This window comes from Pinus tabuliformis, chromosome 8 (genome assembly GCF_031772625.1).
Source record: "Pinus tabuliformis cultivar Carrire ecotype Pingquan chromosome 8, CPIR1, whole genome shotgun sequence".
Taxonomy (NCBI): Eukaryota; Viridiplantae; Streptophyta; class Pinopsida; order Pinales; family Pinaceae; genus Pinus; species Pinus tabuliformis.
This window is the reverse complement of record NC_142294.1, coordinates 60577137-60594299: the sequence shown is the minus strand read 5'-3', so window position 1 is coordinate 60594299 and position 17163 is coordinate 60577137. Positions and strand designations below refer to the sequence as shown.

At 34.3% G+C, this 17163-nt stretch overlaps 1 pseudogene; it reads right to left on the bottom strand.

Annotated features, from left to right (window-relative positions):
- Positions 1-15673: 15673 nt before the first annotated feature.
- LOC149234146 (large ribosomal subunit protein mL101 (rPPR4)-like) lies at positions 15674-16643 on the bottom strand (annotated as a pseudogene).
- Between the last annotated feature and the right edge of the window lie 520 nt (positions 16644-17163).

Below are 17163 nucleotides of genomic sequence, written 5' to 3'. Positions count from 1 at the left end.
TTTTAAGTGCTCTTGATATTTGTTTATAATAATAATATCCATTTTTAAGGTCACAGCCAAGCTAGACACTAAATTGGTGTATGAGATCCCCTTGTTTGTGGGACAAAGGACCCACCTCCGTGCAGCGATTTGACTACTAAGTCTACGAAGGCATACATACTCTACCCCCCTTGGTTTTGAATCTGTGACCTCTTAGAAGGAAACACATACTCTTAACCATTAACCCCACTCACATTATATATTAAACCCACTCAAACCGATCAATTTTATTTTTTTTTTGCAGCGGTGTGAATACCAATTTAATGATCCTTCACTTCACGAACATATGTGAAACACAATATAATGAATGTAATACCATGACCAATTATATTTTAATACTTGCAAATATTCATTTATTTCCTCGCCAAGGAAAAGATGTGTAAAAAATGGTTTCTTAAAATTATAATTTTAATGAAAATTCTCAATAGATTATCGCAACAAATTATATTCTCATTCATTGAAATACTAATTCATTCCTGGAAGACGGAAAGATGTGTATTAGTATTACTTCATATTAATATTAATTTAAATTATTAGATACAGAATATCCTTACTCGTATGTTGTATTAATTATTCATAGCATAGTATCATTTTTTTTATTTTTTCTTCCCTGCTGCATAACAATCTCCATATTAATGTTACTTTAAATTTATAGCTTAATTCCCCCCCCCCCCAACAAATTTATTATAGAATATATTTAGTAATACATTGTTATGGTACGATTGATTATTTATTATATAGTATCTTTAATTAATTATTTGTTATATAGTATCTTTAATTATGCACGGGTTATGGTTACATTATTCATTATATAGTATTTGTAATCATATAATGGTGATGGTAGGGGAGAAAGTTTATGTGAAATTTTAAATTATAGATTTTGAATAGAATTTTATTTATTTTTGTTTCTTGGAATTTTGATCAGGGGCATTTAATTTATCAAAATTCGAGGATCAAAGAGTTACATGGGCCTTGAAAATGGTTGGATTTGTTCTCACTAAATTTTGAATGGGTAATTTTCACATCATGGAGTGCCTTTATAGTATATCCTATCACCATCTATTCTATGCCTCTTGACTTTAAAAAATAAGTTTATTAACAATGTGTGATATTGATATTAAGATAATTGGAAAAAATGTTGAAATTTCAAATTATAACTTTTATTCAATTTAATTTTTATTAAAAAAAATTATTAATAATATTAAGTTATAAAAGTTGTTTCACTTTAAAATATTATATTTAAATATTAAATTTTTCTAATTTAATATAACATGTAAAAAGGGATAATGTAACATGTACATAGATATCCTAATTTTTTATATGTATATAACAAATTTACCATAGTTGTTAGCCCTTGTACTTTCTTAACACATTAATAGAGTAACAATATAGTTTTTAACCCTTGTACTTTCTTAACACATTAATAGAGTTATTAGAAAATACAGAGTTAACACAACTGAACACTTTATTAATTCAGGCCTAAGCCTGCACACTTGCTTCTTGCAAATACATCACAATATGTCCCATCATATAATGATGGGGTCACTAGACTCAATCAACATAACAACTCGGAAAGTAGAGTCTATGACTCAGATACAACTCACTTACACAAACTACGAAGACACAACTCATGACAGATAGACTCAACATTAACTATGAGAATACAACTCATTAACTCTATCTGGACATATCATTTCTACATTATTCCAACAAGAGTAACAACACATTTATCTTGAGTTAATCAATTGTTAAGCTATTATGATTAGCAAATAAAATCCAACTATCTCACTTTTTGTAATATGTTAACAACTTAGTTAAATGAGTGGCATGGGTAATACAGGTTATACCACTTGTTTGGAATAGCTATGTTTATCAATATCGTGATACCTAGGACTAATATCATGACCGTCTGTTGCTTGTTATCATATCTACTTTCATTGTTATCATATATACTATATTGATGTTTCTCAATCCCTAGGGTACACTTATTAAATTCCTTGTCTTTCCCATGAGACACTTGACCTTGTGTCTATTGTTGATCTTCGCACAGCTTAATCCAACAACATAGGTTGAAAACGAGAAGTTAAGGGTAACCAACTCGCCCCAGTTCCCGTTGTTCAACCGCTCATTCTGTCGCTTCACTGTAAGATTCTCATGTCTACAACTTACTCTGATGGAGCTAGGTTTTTTTTGTTGGAATTTAATTCCAACTGCAACAATGAACAGCTGCACAGGAATCTGATTTGCAGTAAATGTTACAGGCTGTTCAGTGCAGCCAAGTCGCCTTTGATATTTCTGCACATTAATATGCATTAAAGTTTCAGTTGATTTCCCCTGCAGACAGCCGACTTGTTTTTTGATAAAGGCATCACCGCCTTGCTGCAATAAATTCTGAGATAAACATTAGAAGATATTTTGTAATATTTTATTGTTTTAATCAAATATCTTGCAGCATATAAATACCGCACAGCAGTTCTGTTTTAATGTTAGCAGCTGTAGCAGCAGAGTGATACATAGCAGAGAAGAGCACGCAGCAGCGTGAAGATAAATTCTTCCAGAAAGGCACGGCAGTGCACAGCAGTGTAAACGCAACAGTGTAGCAGAGAGCGGAAAGGCAAAAAGGCACAGCAGTGCAGATTTGTCTGTAATTTGTTTTATGTTTGTTTACTAAGAGAGAACACAGATCTTATTTGTGTAAAACAGCAGCGTTTTTTTTCAAGCACAATCTCTTATGAAATTCCTGTAACAGTTAGTTTACTTTTATTAAACGCAAGTTATTTTCCTGTTGCTGTTACACCGTAACTTAAAAATTACTTGACGTCAAAAATTTACGTTGCTGAAACACCACGATCAGCGTTGCTGAAACACCTGTTTCAGCAACTGAAAAAAAACTGTGTTGCTGAAACACCGTTTCCAGCAAGCGATTTTTTCTGTTTTTCTGTGTAAAAACAGAGTGCGATTTTTGTCTGTCTGTTATGGAATTTATCAGAAAATTCCAACATGGTATCAGAGCTAGTCTAGGCACTCAGTGAGTCAAAAACAGAGATTGTTTTTCACTGTAGGAGCTGTAAGAAGTTTGTTAAGCAGATTTTTCTAGCAGAGAAAGTTTTTGCTTGTTTTTCAAAATACAGTCAGTACCTTTTTTTTACCAGTACAGGTTAAGATGGCAGATGCTGGAACAGGTTTGACAAATCCCCAACTGCCTCAGTTTAATGGGAAAAATTACAGTTATTGGTCCATAACAATGAAAGCATTGTTTGCTTCTCAAGGAATATGGGAGCTGGTTGAAACAGGTTATGCTGAACCTGCAGATGCAACAGCACTGGCTGCTTTGACAGCAGCAGAAAGAGACCAGTTGAAGAGTGACAAGAAGAAGGATGCCAAAGCCCTCTTTTTCCTCTTCCAATCAGTACATGAAAGTGTTTTTCCGCGGATTGCAGCAGCAACAAAATCTAAGGAGGCATGGGATATTCTCCAAACTGCCTACCAAGGCATGGAGAAGGTGAAGACTGCAAAGTTGCAGATGTTGAGGAGAGACTTTGAAAATCTCAGCATGAAGGAATCTGATACAATAGATTCACTCTTCACCCAGGTTATTGGCTTGATAACCCAGATAAGATCTCATGGTGAGATTCTTGAAGATAGAAGGGTTGTAGAGAAAATCTTGAGATGTTTACCCTCAAGGTTTGAATCTATTGTGGTGGCAATAGAAGAAACAAAAGATCTCTCACAGTTCACGGTAGATGAGCTGAGTGCTTCTCTGTTGTCTCATGAACACAGACTGAGTAGAGGAACAGATTCCTCTTTTGAGCAAGCATTCAAGACTCAGATGTCTTTTGGCCAAAGAAGAGGTGGAAGCAGAGCAAATTACAGAGGTCGTGGAAGAAGCCAAAACAGAGGCAGAAATTATCCAGCTAGCACAAGCGGAAGGAGCTGCAATCAGAACCAAGCTGAAGGTTCAAGCAAACAGCAAGCTCATGGACAAAGGTATGACAAATCCCAAGTCCAATGTCATTATTGTAAAAAATTTGGGCACTATGCCAATGAATGCAAGAAAAAACAAAATGACATGAACAATAGGCAGAATGTTAATTTTGCAAATGAAGAAGATAAGAACCCAAAGAATGTGCTGTTAACATGTAACATAGCACAAGACAAACAAGATGATTTTTGGTTCTTAGACTCAGGTTGTAGTAATCACATGACAGGAAATATTGCAATGTTTGCCAATCTGGATGAAAATGTGAAATCTGAGGTAACAACAGGGACTGATGATAAGATAACTGTCAAGGGTAAGGGCAGTGTCAATATCCGAGCAAAAAATGGAGAACAGATGACTGTGCAAGCTGTATACTATGTACTTGGTCTGAAATGTAATCTTTTGAGCATTGGACAGCTCATGAACAAAGGTTACAACGTGTTCTTCAAAGATGATTTGTGTACTATCAGAGACATACCTCCAAGTAAGAAGATCATTGCACAGGTGCAGATGACCAGCAATAGAATGTTTCCTCTCAAACTCAGGGCAGATTTGAAGGAAGGCAGAACTATTGCGGCTGTAACACAAGAAGTCTTTCAAGAACAGGTGAAAGATGTGAATTGGTTGTGGCATTTGAGATTTGGACATCTCAATTTCGGAGGCCTGAATCTGTTGCACAGAAAGGGCATGGTAAAGGGATTGCCGTTGATTGAGAAACCGGACAGCCTTTGTGAAGGCTGCATCTTGGGCAAGCAACATAAAGAAAGCTTTCCAGCAGGAAAGAGTATAAGGGCAAAAGCACCCTTGGAAATTGTTCACTCTGATGTGTGTGGACCGATGCAAATACCATCATTTGCTGGAAATAGATATGTTTTAACTTTTATTGATGATTACACCAGAAAGACATGGGTGTATATGCTGAAACAGAAGAGTGAAGTGTTTGAGAAATTCCGCCACTTCAAAACTCTTGTTGAAAAGCAGAGTGGGCATTATATCAAAGTGCTCAGAACAGATAGAGGAGGAGAGTACATCTCCCAAGAATTTCTGCGTTTTTGCAGGGAGAATGGCATACAAAAGCAGTTCACAGCAAGGTATACACCTCAGCAAAACGGTGTTGCTGAAAGAAAGAATAGGACCATTCTTGACATGGTCAGAAGTATGCTGAAGGCAAAACACTTGCCGTATGAGTATTGGGCAGAAGCTGTTACTTGCGCAGTTTACATCTTGAATAGATGCCCAACTAAAGCTGTCATGAACAGAATACCAGAAGAGGCATGGAGTGGTCAAAAGCAAACTGTCACTCACATGAGAGTATTCGGTTGTGTGGCATATGCACATGTACCAGCTCAGCTAAGGAAAAAGCTTGATAGTAAGGGGGAGAAGTGTGTCTTTATTGGCTATTGTGATGAGTCAAAAGCATACAAACTCTATAATCCATCCACCAAGAAGTTAATAGTAAGCAGAGATGTGCAGTTCATTGAAGATGAAGCTTGGGATGGAAGCTTGGAAAAAACAGTGAATGTGAAGACAATAGTGTCTCATGAAGAAGAAGAGGAAGGGACAGCAGCAAATAATCCTTCCTTGGTGGCTCCTCCTACACCACAGCAAGTACAACAAACCACACCACAAGCTGGAATCCGAACAGCCTTGAGAAGTCAAGGAAGAACAGTTGCTGTTACACCACAAACAGCTACTGCTGAAACACCACAGGGATCAAATACACCCTCAAGTTCGGATGGAACTCCAAGCACACCAAGAAGACCAAGATTCAGAAATCTGAATGAGATTTATGAACAAGGAGAGGTAAGTAACAATACCGGTCTGAATTCATTATTTGCTTTGTATTGTCATATTGATGACCCAATCCATTTTGAAGATGCTGTAAATGAAGATAAATGGATTGAAGCAATGAATGAAGAAATTGGTGCAATTGAGAAGAGTAAAACATGGGAGTTAGTGGATCTCCCTAAAGGCAAAGATGCCATTGGAGTTAAGTGGGTTTATAAGACCAAGAGCAATGCTGAAGGTAAGATTGACAGGCACAAAGCAAGACTTGTTGTGAAAGGCTACAAGCAGCAACAAGGCAGAGACTATGATGAAACCTTTGCACTAGTAGCAAGGATGGAAACAGTCAGAACAGTGTTGTCTATTGCAGCACAACACAAATGGAAGATTTATCAGATGGATGTTAAATCTGCATTCCTGAATGGAGTGTTAAAAGAAGAGGTTTATGTTGATCAACCTCCGGGCTATGAAGTTGAAGGACAAGAGCATAAAGTTTGTAAACTGAAGAAGGCTCTTTATGGGCTGAAGCAAGCTCCAAGAGCATGGTACAGCAGAATTGATGCTTATCTGATTGAGAATGGGTTTGCTAAGTGTGATGGTGAACCCACACTCTACATAAAGCAGAATGACGGTAAGATTATTATTGTTGTTTTATATGTAGATGATCTGATTTTTACTAGCAATGATGCTTCTCTCATTGCTGATTTTAAAGCAGTCATGAAGAGTGAATTTGAAATGACTGACTTAGGCTTCTTAAGATATTTTCTTGGAATTGAAGTAGACCAAAGTGAAAATGGTGTTTTCATTTCTCAAGATAAATATGTAGAAGCTGTTTTGAAGAGATTTAACATGCAGAACAGCAAGGCTGCTGTGACTCCAACAGTAGTGGGGCTGAAATTAACCAAAGAAGACAGCAGCAAATATTTTGATCCAAAATTGTACAAGAGCATAGTTGGCAGCCTTATGTACTTGACTGCAACTAGGCCGGACATTATGCACGCTGTGAGTTTAATCTCCAGATTTATGGAAAGACCGAAAGAGACTCATTGGCAGGTAGCCAAGAGAATTCTAAGGTATGTGAATGGAACGAAGGGGTTTGGTATTTTATACTCCTCTTCTGAAAGTTTCATGTTGACAGGTTACACTGACAGTGATTGGGCTGGAAGTGTTGATGATAGGAAAAGCACATCAGGATATGTGTTTCATATGGGATCGGGAGCCATCTCATGGGCTTCCAAGAAGCAACCAGTTGTGGCTTTGTCAACAGCAGAGGCAGAGTATGTGGCAGCAACAGCAGCAGCATGCCAAGCAGTATGGCTGAGAAGAGTTCTCAAAGATTTGTGTCATGAACAAGAAAATGGCACAACCATTTACTGTGACAATAGCTCAGCAATAGCATTGTCTAAAAACTCTGTTTTTCATAAAAGAACAAAGCACATAGACACCAAATATCACTTCATACGTGAATTGGTTAACAATGGTGAGATTGTTTTGCAGCACTGCAGAACAGAGGATCAGCTTGCAGACATTTTGACAAAACCATTAGCAAAGAAAGGTTTCGATCATTTCAGAAAATGTCTGGGTATGCAGCAGTTGAAATTAAGGGGGAGTGTTGGAATTTAATTCCAACTGCAACAATGAACAGCTGCACAGGAATCTGATTTGCAGTAAATGTTACAGGCTGTTCGTGCAGCCAAGCCGCCTTTGATATTTCTGCACATTAATATGCATTAAAGTTTCAGTTGATTTCCCCTGCAGACAGCCGACTTGTTTTTTGATAAAGGCATCACCGCCTTGCTGCAATAAATTCTGAGATAAACATTAGAAGATATTTTGTAATATTTTATTATTTTAATCAAATATCTTTCAGCATATAAATACCGCACAGCAGTTCTGTTTTAATGTTAGCAGCTGTAGCAGCAGAGTGATACACAACAGAGAAGAGCACGCAGCAGCGTGAAGATAAATTCTTCCAGAAAGGCACGACAGTGCACAGTAGTGTAAACGCAACAGTGTAGCAGAGAGCGGAAAGGCAAAAAGGCACAACAGTGCAGATTTGTCTGTAATTTGTTTTATGTTTGTTTACTAAGAGAGAACACAGATCTTATTTGTGTAAAACAGCAGCGTTTTTTTTCAAGCACAATCTCTTATGAAATTCCTGTAACAGTTAGTTTACTTTTATTAAACGCAAGTTATTTTCCTGTTGCTGTTACACCGTAACTTAAAAAATACTTGACGTCAAAAATTTACGTTGCTGAAACACCACGATCAGCGTTGCTGAAACACCACGATCAGCGTTGCTGAAACACCTGTTTCAGCAACTGAAAAAAACTGTGTTGCTGAAACACCGTTTCCAGCAAGCGATTTTTTCTGTTTTTCTTTGTAAAAACAGAGTGCGATTTTTGTCTGTCTGTTATGGAATTTATCAGAAAATTCCAACATTTTTGTCATTTCACGGTTTCAGGTACTTCCCTCCTTACCAAATTAGTTGAGCTCTGTTGTTTTTACACTACTACAGTTGTTCCCTTTGTTGGTTTGTGATAGCTTCCTTTTTCCTCATGAATGAGTGGCATGGGTATTTATTGCGGGTTATACGACTTGTTTGCAACCATTATGTTTATCAATATTGTGACACCCAGGGTTAATTTCTTGACAATCTGCTCATTTTTATCATATCTACTTTCATTATTATCATATCTACTTTATCGATGTTTCTCGATCCATAGGGTACATTTTCTTTAATTTGTTTTCATTCTCGTGAGACACTTGGCCTTGTGTCTGCCATTGATCTTGCCACCGCTTGGTCCAATGTCATAGGTTGCAAAGGGGCAGTTAAGGGTAACCAACTCGCCCCAACTCTCGTTGTTCGACCACTCATTTTCTCGCTTCACTGTAAGATTCTCATGTCTGCAACTTACTTCTATGGCGCAAGGGTTTTCCATCATTTCGCAGTTTCAGGTACTTTCCTCCTCCTTACCAAATTAGTTGAGATTTGCTGTTTTTACAAGATTACAGTTGTTCCCTCTGCTAGTTTGTAATAAATTCCTTTTTCATCATGAATTCTACAGGTAACAACAGGTTTTCACAAACTTCTTCATAGTTAGTTAAGAGCAGGAAACTGGTATTCGTCCACATAGGTAATAAAAAGTCTTATGTTGAGTTCCTCCTAAATATGTTAATAAGATTTTCCTTTTACCTTTGTTAGTAAACAAGGTTCCCAAATTTTTAGAGGCTCGAAGCCAATCATCTAGGGTTCGACTTCTCTAATAGGAATTAAGCGCTGGAGAGTATGTGTGAATATATATATATAGATATTGTGCAATTAGTTACTATCCTTTGAACAAGGTTTTGATTTTGTTATAGTTGTAACTACAACCAAGACTTTTTCAAGGGTTTTCTACTCTAACTTAATAGAAAATTTTCCAAAGTCTCTTTTGTTTATTACTGTTGTGCTCCAGTGACACTGAACGATTAATTTACAGCTGTGGGTATTACAAATTTTCATTGCTCTCTAAGGGAATTTATTTAATTCCTTTTATTGTTTACCTACTTCTTTAAAATTTAACTTTCTTTACGATTCTTAATATGTGTGAATATCAGGCTTACATTTCTCACAAATATATCTCAGGGTTACATTTCTCGCAATGTGCAGTTTTACACATAGTTTCCTTATTCTCTAGTTTGTTGGCTTGCCTTATGCATACATATTTTTTAAAGTGCTTAGGTTTAAATTTCCAAAGGCATTGGTAATTTGATGTTTACAGACAGTTCATGCTAGGATGGAATTTAAGGCGATCAACACTGAATGGTTCCCTTTTATGTTTCTTATATATATATATATATATATATTTAATTATTTTAATTTATTTTTTTAATTTTATTTAATTTTTTTTTTTTTCAATACCGGCAAAGGGACAGGGAGGCACTCAGGACTTGTCTTCTACCCTTATGGTATTTAAAAACAAGACTACTAGGTTCTATATTGTTCTTTAACAAACCTTGGTTTGTTAGTTTGGAGCTTAACCAGAACCCATGTCCTAGTTTTCCTTGTTTGTTTACTGTTGGGTCTCCAACCCTTTGTACTTCTAAAAAGAGTAACATTTCAGGAAGTCTTTACTTGCATTGTGATTACAGGGTTAAATCCCTCTTCCGCAAAATGTACTATTGTCTTACGGTTACCATACCCTACAAAAGTTCAAAGGTATATTTTCATACATTATTCAGAAAAATTAAATATAGATTTTCACTGTATTGAACACAAATCCATTAAATACAGGTTTTGACTGTATTGAGCACAAATCCTTCTTAATCAGCTCATACTATCACAAATTTTAACTGAACACAAACCCTTCTTAACCAACTCATAATATCCACAGTCATAAAGACAAACTCTATCTCCAAAATTTTCAACAAAAGTAATAAATCATTTCATTATTCTACAACATTTACAAAATCTCATAAGTTCTGACAAGAAATAGTTGCACTTATCTGTTTTGTTCTTGACTAGTCAAGAAACTCAACCACGAAAAGACCACTCCTCCCTACCAACGAGAACGGTGATTACGTCTAGTTCTCCCCCCGAGCTTTTAAACTTCCAGAACAGTCAATTGAATAGTGACCTATTAAGGTCACTTCACAGGCATTAAGACCCAGTCTAGCCTAATACTTACAGACTCCTATCTGTCTTGGAGTTTTCCACTTGCTTAAGTCTAATTCAAGAAATACTCCTAGAGCAATGTCATGCCCCACCTTCCTATCGTTCTGTTAAGGTTCCTTCTTCTCTCTCAATATGTATTTATTTTTTTCTCCTTTTGTCAACCCCTTATATTCCCACTAAAATATTTTATCTCTAAAAAATGAGAGAAAATAAATATCTTTAACTCTTTTGAAATTAAAAATTCATTTAAGATAGTTTATAAGATTTTCCTTAAATTCCAAGACTCATCACAATCTTCTATTAAACAAAATAGTAAAAATAAACTTTTTAAACATTTAGAATTTCAAGAAGCTTTTCCTCTAAGCCTTCAATGACTAGAATCTCACACAATAAAAACAAATGACAATGAATAGTAAGTAAAGTGTTTAGAATGTTATAGATACATTACGTTGAATCAATGTATTGACTTCGCCTCATCAATATTTATAAACATTAGGTTATCCATTTCACTCACTATTTTCCATGTAAAATTAAAAATAAAAGGCTCACCTCATAAAAGTCTTTATTAAGAATGGTTATAGTAAGTCCCAAGGTCATAGAGATTTCCTTAATGTGGAAAGAGGTCTTAAGAAGAGGATTGATCCCAAGGATCGATCTTCCGGAGTTAATCTTCCTTTTATTCAGGATCCTGAAAAAGCATAATATTCCTTCTTCTTTTAGACCCCTTCACACTATTCGAAGTTCTCTTCGTTTGGCCAAGGACCCTATTAACCCTAAGGATGGGAACGATGTTTATATGATTCCCTGTTCCTGTGGGACTCCTTATATTGGTGAGACTGGTCGGTTAATAAATCAAAGGATTTGTGAGCATGCTGCAAACATAAAGCATGGAAGGTCTCGCTCCTCCGCATTGGTAGAACATGCGGAAAAAACCAATCATCACATTTGCATAGAAGAGGCGAAGGTCATCGCTAGGATTGACCACTTTCATCATCAGAAATTTAGAGAGGCCTTAGAGATCGAAAAAAGGCCTGTCAATCTGAATAGAGACGATGGTTGGAGTATCAAAACGTGTTGGATCCCTGCTCTTTTTTCGTAGAAATTTTCGGGTTTTCCCAATTATCTTGTTATTCTTTCCTTATTAATATTAATATTATTATTTATTTATTTATTCATTTATTTTTATTATTTATCTATTAGAATTCTAATAGTATCTCCATAAATTTATTTATTTAATTTTATTATTTATCTATTAAATTCTAAAAAAATATTAATTGTATCTCCATAATTTATTTCTTATTATTATTTATATATTTTAAAATACTAATTCTTATTAGTATTATTTTTTTGGTTAATTTTTTTATAAATTCGTTTTTGTTTTTTTATTTATTTTTAATAATATTGATATTAATTAATATTAAAATGAGTTTATTCTATTGGTTTTAGTTATTATATAAATAATATTTTAACTTAATGCAAAGATAATATTAATTATTAATTATAATTTTTTTAAAATCTTGGTCAAAACTTAATTAGTTATTTTTTAGTTAAACTAGTTTTTATTTTCTAAGGGTTAATTAGCTGCTCTCATTATCTATCTATTCTATTGCCTAGATTTGATTCCTCATCTTGTCTTGAAAATGAACCACACTAGTTAATTCGAAACTAGTCCACATAATTTTATTTTATGTAATTTCTACAAAAAAATACTATTACAATTAATATGGATCACACAAATCTAAATTCTACACTAATTATACTCTTTTGAATTTTATATCAAAACTACATTTAATTTTAATTAAAATTATAATATACATTCACTTTTATTAAATCATAAAAAGCATGAAGTATATACGAATCTTCTTTACTGCACAATAACAAGTAAAATCAAGTCTGATTTGATCGTTCGTTCAGTCCTTCGATGATGATATGAATATACGTGCAGTTTAATTATTCTATTATATTATTTTATGGATTTTTTTTGGATCGTTTGATAAATAATTTATAATAAAATTGTAATTTTTTTTATTAAAATCGTATTTTAAAATATAGTAATTTATTATTTTTTAGATTTTTTAAAGTGTAATTTTATTATTTTGAAACGTCTATATAAACAAATCATGAATGCGAAAACTTCGAAAGATAATATAACACAATTTTAATTATGTTAAGAGGTTGATGTAGTCTAAGTCAATTTTAACTGCTTAAATACTTTAAGTAATAAATTCTCAAATTCAAATCAAACATGATGTAAACTCTAAAATATTTTAACAACTTAATCCAAAAAGAATTTTAATTATTTTAAATTATATATATTATGATTAAAATATTTAAAATTACATATATTACGATAAAATTCTTTTAAAATATTTAAAATTATTATACACATATTGTAGAGTTCAAATTTATAAATTTATTTAAAAACTATCTAGCTTAAAAATAAAAACAAAAACAAAATAATATACGTATGCAATGTGCACGACAAATTTTTATGAACAGCGTGAATATTTGTTTGGTGTATCGAAGTTAGAATAATGTGTAATAAATGAATAAACAATTGTGTCATTTTATATGTATGAAATAATTTATAATAAAATTGTAATTTTTATTACTTAAAAATGTATTTAAAAATATAAAAATAACTTTTCCATATATATAATGATACTTTTTATGGATTTCAAATTTATAATGTATTTTAGCACTACCTACTTTAAAAATAACAATAATATATATACGTGTATCGGTATGTGCACGACAAAATTCTATGATCCAGCGTGAATATTTGTTTGGTGTATGGAAGTTCGAACGATGTGTAATAAATTAATAAACAATTACAAACACTGTCAACTCACTTAGCAATTCACGTACGAAAAGACAAACAGTCGTAGCAGTCTTTTCCTTGCTCAAATTTCCATGGCTTCTTCGTGTGCTCAATGGGAAGCTTCCGTGTGGCTGGGATGACACTGTTATATTATCTTTGGATTTTCTTTTTGATAAAGGCTTCCATTAAATTTTTATTCCATTAAATTAATTGAATCCTTATTTTGACAAAATCTAAATCTACATTTTAAACTTAAATTTAATTTAATATTATTTAATTTTTTTCAAAACTAATTGTTTTATTATAACTTTTTTCTCTACATTGATCTTTATATTTAATATAGTGTCATGATGAGTTTCCATCTTGTCTTAACAATCAACCACACTAAATGATTCCAAACACGTAAACAATTTTTTTTATATATATTTTAAAATTATTAAATAAAAACCAGCTTCCCTATTAAATGAAAAATAATCCATAGAATAATATGTTATCAATTTAGTTTTAAATATTTTTATGCAAATAAATATAATTATACACGATAAATTTTTTGATTAAAAAAAGTGATCAGGTGGAAAAATGACTCCCAATTTCGATCTCTAATCATTTTATAACAAATTGAAACAATAAAATTTATATTTAAAAAATGAATGGTATATATAAAATAAATAATGAAATGAAGTGAAATTACAAGAACTTTTATAATGATCAGATGCCTTTATACGAGTGGCTCAACTGGTACGTTTTGCACGATCATATCATCGATCGATCAAATGAGCGAGGAAAAGATCCAAGTGGGGCCCAATTAACAATTTGCTTTGATGTTTCAAATCAGCCGAGAGGGTTTCTTCCGTGAGGAAGGCCTTTTTCTAAGGCAGAAACAAAAAAACTCCCCCAATATGATAAACAAGAAAAGCTGCGAGCAGCGAGTCCCTACCCATGGAATCCAAATGCAAATGCAAAGCCACGGCTCCAATGTAAAACCAAGACTCCAGATAATCTGTGCATACGTGTCTCGTGTCTCGCTGCAACCCAATAAGAACTTATATATTAGAGGCTTGAAAATTACAGATATATGGTATATAATTGAGTATGCATGTGTCATATTTTAGATTGTATTTGGGGTGGATTTGGTGTGAATGATTGTAGTTTGGTTATTTTTGGATTAATATCAGCAAAACCTTTCTCTCAAAAACTAAAGTGTTAGCAAACTAATTACGTTGATAGGCATTCATTTTGTTGTTTTTGGGTGGGTAAACATTGTTCACCTAGCGAATCAGAATGCTTAGATTTTGCCCTTCTGGTTAAGACAATCGTGACATGTGCTTGCTCTTCCATCTTGCCATCTATCAGACTACATTTCTGCACAAGGCCCACCTATATCATTTAGCCATACTCCTCTTCCTTCTGCATTTACTTCTCATGCTGACTCGCAAGGCGAGGTTTCAGTACACTAGGTCGACGTGAGTGAATATGTTCGAACAGAGACCTGTAGCTTGGAACCTTGATGAGCATTCCCTGAAATTAATGTTCCTTGCAGCATCGTATCGATGACCATCCCCTGAAATTAATGTTCCCTGCACCTTGTATCTTGACGAGCATTCCCTTAAATGAATGTTGCTTTGGCAAAAGTTTGGGGCATAAGTACGAAACTTCAGGAATTATTGGTGAAATTTGAAGCCGAGACCTACGGTTTGCTATAAATCGCTCGCCATCCTAGCATGGAGGGAAATAAGTTCTTACATACATTTAATTTTCTTGCAAAATACATGCATCTCTATCACATTAGCATGGAGGCAAAGAAGGTCTTAAAGACTATTACGTACAAGCAAAGACTCGACCACCTGTAGAAACTTTATCACACTCCATCCCAGCATGGGGAGAAAGAAACTCTTATAATGTAATATGTTGCAACTTGCAAATAGTTTATGACCTGACAAGTTGATAGGAAGAAGACCTGCAGTGTTGGAGTTCAAGTTTCACAGCATCGGCCCGACTACTTGCATTCTTGCTTTCCGAAAACACAAGGTACCTTTTGTCTCTTTCAATGCCGATATTTTTGTTGCTCTGTATCGATTCATCCTACTGGATTAAAATTTCACATCTGCGTTAACCAACAACTTCAATGCTTTTTTTGTGTTTCACCGTGATTATGGTACATTTAAGCCGATGTTAAAGCGGTCTTCTTTTACACATACTTCTAGGAAAAAGACAAGGCTTAGACACCGAAGCTTCTGCAAACCATTTGTTTTGCTTGCAACCTCTCTTTCATGCATAAATATTTCAGCAGAACCTAGAACTTCTGAAGAATAATTGCCTTGTCTGCGATGTCTGTTAGTGTCTCCAAGTAATGGTCCATGTGCCTGCAAGTATTTGAAAAGCCCAACTCTTCTTAAGATTCATTCATTTGTTTGAGAAGGGTGTTTGTTTCTTCATCAGGACTAACATTATCTTCCATCATAAGTTCTGCTATTCTGGAAGGAACTTTATCAACACAAAGATATGTGCGAAGCAAAGAGTTATAAACTTATGTGCTCACAAATTTTACCCCTCTCAGAGTCTTCAAAAATTCCTTTGCACTTTTAACTTCACCTTGCTTCTCAAAATGTCTTAAAATTTCGAACACATTTTCAGACTTTGGCTAGCAATGATTTTGTCCAACTGACAAAGATCTTGTCATTGCCTCCATAGCCTTGTGAACTTGTTCACTCTGTATATAGGCCTCGACAAGGCTTTCCCAGGTAATGGAATTTGGTTTGCCTCCATTCTTCATAATATGTTGAAGGAAGACTTTTGCTTTTTGCAAATACCCTTGTCTGGTATAAGCACCAAGGAGGACATTGGATACTCTGATATCATCAAATGATTTCACAAATAACCATTTTTTAACAAAAGCCTAAGCTCCCTCAAGATCCCCCACCCTTACTAATGAAGAAACCAAGTATATATAGATTCTGTTTGTTGACATAGGAAATGCCAATTCATAAGATTGCCAGATTTTGTATACTTCATCTTCATTCCCTAGCTTGCCATACAAACTAATTAGGTGATCATAAGGAACTCTATACTTTCATTTTGTCTTAACCTCCACTTCTATCATTTTCTTCCCCAATGTTTTCAAAGCAGATTCTGCTTTGTCAAGGACTTGGGCCTTTATATAAATGCTTCCTACAGTGCTGTCATATTCCAAATCTGGATCTATATTATCATCAAGCTCTAGTTCAATCAACACCCCTTCCACTCGATCCATGTGTGAAATCTGCATAACTTTTCATCCAAATTCTATAAGAATATGCATCTAGTGAGATGCATTTTTCCTTCATTTCTTGGATTGCCAGAGGCACCTTCTCAAATTGCTCCATTTGATCATTGAAGATCTATCAGAAACTTACCTTTCCTCAGAGAGCAAGAATTTTTGAGGTCTTCTTTCTAAAAGATTCTCAACTCCCCAAGAAGAATCCCCCTTATCCCTCTTCTATTTTCCCCCAAAGAACCAGACAGGTTATCTTTGTCTTGTCCTACCTACTTGGTTACTTTTCAGATGAATGGGTAGATGAGCCTATTTTAGGCTTTCTATCCACTCTTTCTACAGAAGAAGGACTATCAGTCACCTTTGACTATGGTCACTTCCTTGCAGATATAATTCATGAACAATTCTTTCAGTTTTTAACTGAAGGAATGTTCTGATATTCTTCCATTATTATGTACATGTTCATTTTCTTCCAGACAGAGAGGTTTCCCTTTGCAGTGCAAAGACTCAATCAACAAAGGAGAGCCTTAGTCCATTATTTAATGGACCTCCATCATCAGAAAAAAATCACAGGAATTCATTTTTACAAAGTTTTTATTTATCAGTTTGTGTATCCAACAACTTGTTTGATG